This window comes from Cebus imitator, unplaced genomic scaffold, assembly GCF_001604975.1.
Source record: "Cebus imitator isolate Cc_AM_T3 unplaced genomic scaffold, Cebus_imitator-1.0 Scaffold266, whole genome shotgun sequence".
Classification (NCBI taxonomy): domain Eukaryota; kingdom Metazoa; phylum Chordata; class Mammalia; order Primates; family Cebidae; genus Cebus; species Cebus imitator.
In genome coordinates, this window is record NW_016107581.1 from 480,731 (window position 1) to 484,054 (window position 3,324).

General features: G+C 61.1%; 1 protein-coding gene across 1 annotated transcript in view; it reads left to right on the forward strand.

Moving 5' to 3' along the window:
• The first annotated feature begins 2,164 nt into the window (after positions 1 to 2,164).
• Positions 2,165 to 3,324, forward strand: part of NPAS1 (neuronal PAS domain protein 1) — a 25,014-nt gene continuing 23,854 nt past the window's right edge. Inside the window, exon 1 of the mRNA XM_037728510.1 lies at positions 2,165 to 2,337. The gene's annotated coding sequence lies outside the window, so the exon portion shown is untranslated. The remainder of the gene's footprint in view (positions 2,338 to 3,324) is intronic.

Here is a 3,324-nt window from a genome sequence, read left to right on the forward strand (position 1 = left end):
TAATCCCAGCACTTTGGGAGGCCAAGGCAGGCGGATCACAAGGTCAGGAGTTCAAGACCAGCCTGGCCAACATAGTGAAACCCTATCTCTACTAAAAATAGAAAAATTAGCCAGGCGTGGTGGCAGGTGCCTGTAGTCCCAGCTACTTGGGAGACTGAGGCAGTAGAATTGCTTGAACCCAAGAGACAGAGGTTGTGGCGAGCTGAGGCAATTCTCCTGCCTCAGCCTCCTGAGTAGCTGGGATTACAGACACCCACTACTATGCCCAGCTAATTTTTGTATTTTTAGTAGAGACAAGGTTTCACCATGTTGGCCAGGTTGGTCTCAAACTCCTGACCTCAGGTGATCCACCCGCCTCAGCCTCCCAAAGTGCTGAGATTACAGGCGTGAACCACTGCGCCCAGCCAACAAAACATTTTTTAAAAAATAGCTGGGTGGGCGGTGCACACCTGTAGTCCCAGCCACTTGGGAGGCTAGGTGGGAGGATCTCGTAAGCCTGGGAGTTCAAGGCTGCAATGAGCCGTGATAGTGTGGCTTGGGTGACAGAGCGAGAAGACTGTGTCTCAAAAAGAATAAAGAAATAAATTTATGGCATATGCACCTTTCATGGCTGGCATGGCACCTGCCCAGGCTTCAGAGCCAGGAAGTACTGTCAGGAGACAGGAGTCAGTGATCTGAGCTCAAATCCCTGCCCTGAAACCCCAACACATCTCTCTGGGGGTAAATAGGGAACTATTGTCTAGAGGCCACCATCACCAGGCCGTATCACTTCCCGATGCCTCAGTTTCCCTAGTTGTAAAATGGGTCTAGTAACAAAGCTCATCTCAGAACCTTACCATAGAATAAAGTATTAGTAGAAAATAAGCACTCCCTTCATTGTTAGTGATGATGATCATGAAGGAGCCTGTGTTCTTGCAAGCAAGTGCACACGGGTGTTTATTTGTGCCTCAGTTTCCCCATCTGCCCAACCAGAGGCCAGTGTGTGCTCCCTTCAAGCCTCTGACTGTGTGCCTCTTCTAAGACTCCCTGCTCCATTTTCTTATTTTCTTTTTCTTTCTGCCTCTTTTTTTTTTTTTTTTTTTTGTTACGACTCTCCTGTCGCCCAGGCTGGAGTGCAATGGCACCACCTCTGCGCTCTGCAACCTCCGCCTCCCGGGTTCAAGCGATTCTCCTGCCTCAGCCCCCAGAGTAGCTGGGATTACAGGCGCCTGCCACCACACTCGGCTGATTTTTGTATTTTTAGTAGAGACAGGCCTGTCTTGAACTCCTGACCTCAGATGATCCACCCGCCTCGGCCTCCCAAGGTGCTGGGATTACAGGTGTAAACCACTGTGCCCCCCCCACCCCCGCTCCATCCTCATTCTCCATGTTGAGGTCATGTAGAGGCCTTTAAGTGTCTGGAGACCCCCATGCCAGGCAGCACCCTGAGAACGGGAAGTGGGGGGCTGCATGGAGGGAAGGAGCTAGGGGAGCGGTAGGATCTCCTAACAGACTGAGGAAGGCCTGGCTTGGACGCCTGGGTCCGCGTCCTTTGTGCGAAGTGCTACAACCGCTGAGTTCCCATTTATGATCTAATGGGGAGCTTGGATGTCAGGGTTCCGGTCCCTGCAGCGCGGGATGGAGATAAGACCCTAGGATCCTAGTCTCTGGAGCTCCTTAGAGAGCTGGATCCTGGTCCCTGACGGGGGAGAAGTGGGTCCGGACCCCAAAGTCTGGCCTTGTAAGGCGGGTTGGACTTCGATGGGAAGTCCCAGCCCTGTGGCGGGAGAGTGTGCTGATACCCAGGGGGTTCTCTCCCGGAAAGGGAGGGTCTCGAATTTTGAATTTGTGTTCTTGCAGGGAGCGCTGACGTCTGAGTCTCGTACAGAGGGCTCAGGTGCAGGGTACCCGCCTTGTCCCAAGGGGCTGCTGGAGCACTAGCTGTCTTCCAAAGGGACGTAGAGACAGTGCTGGGGTTCCAGTGTTCCCCTCTTGGGGTGAGGAAGCTCCGATCCGAGGTTCTCATTCTGACCCCCGACGTTACCTTGGGGCAAGGGAACTTGGACCCCAGGGTAGCAGGGCCCCCTACCAGGGAAAGGCGAGCGGGGCGGGGCCGGGGGAATGAGACACGGGGCGGGGCTTCGACAGACCCCGCCCCCGCCCGCCAGTGCTGGCCGCGCGTCTCCAAGTCTGCGCTGCCGAGGTGGGCGCCGAGAGCTGGGCGCCACGGCCCGCGCGTCCCGCTGCGCCCCGCGCGCCTCGGGGTCTATGGAGCAGCCCCTCCGAGACGCCCGGCCGGCCCCACGCCGCGCCCGGAGCCTGCTCTGCGGCCAAGTAACCGGACTGGCGGTCCTGCGGGTAGGGGAAGCTTGCCGGCTGGCAGGAGGGGGGACTTCTGGGTCCGGAGGAATGGGGGGCTGGAACTCCAGTGTCTGGGGGCTCGGGTGTCTGGACGAGGGTATCCTGAGGCTGGGGGAAGGGGCACACGGATGTTTGGTTCCTGGCCCTTTCTCTCTGCAGGAGACGCAGGGCTGGGAGACCTCGGCGCGGGGGTCTGGGGCATCTGGACACCTGGCTGGGGCGGTTTGGGGGCGGCCTGTTTCCAGGGGTAAGGGAGTGTTCTGAACGCCTGGTCCTGGAGGAATGAAGATCTAACTGAAAGCGCTCCTGGTTCTAGGGGATCAGGAGACCAGGACACCTGGGCCCCGCGTGTCGGGTCCATCCTAGGGGTGTCCTGGGGCAGAGACTGTGGCGACTGCGTCCGGGGCTGGGGCTCGCGCGCCGGGGTCTTCAGGGAGGAAGTTGTGGTCGTGGGGATGTGGCGGCCCGGACACGTGGCGCCACCCCGAGGGGCTGGGGGAAATCCCCGGGCAGGACACAGGATGGGGGTCCCTGCCCTCTGCCCTGGCCTCCTTAGCCTAGCTGGGGGAACAGGCTCACTGCAGATCCGGGGAGTCGGACTCTGGGGATGGGCTTGGGGGGCGGGTCCCCGGGGCAGGGGGCTCCAGGGCCTGGAGCCGTGCGTGCCTGGCCCGGGAGGCGCCCGCCCCCCGCCCGTCTTGGGCATGCTTAGCACGCAGCGCGCGGGCCGGTCCGATCCGTATGCGCGCCGCGTGCGCCCATTGGTATGCGGGAGCCAGCCCGGCGCGGGCGTGAGGCGGGCGCGCTGGCGGGCGGCGCGGGGGAGGCGGCGGCGGGGCACGTCCTCACCCGGAGCGCCAGGCCCGGACCGGCCAGGGTGGGAGCTGCGGCCTCCGAACCGAGGCCTCCAAGAAGGGGAAACTGAGGCACCATCCAGCCCCCCCCCCCCCCCCCCCCCCCCCCCCCCCCCCCCCCCCCCCCCCC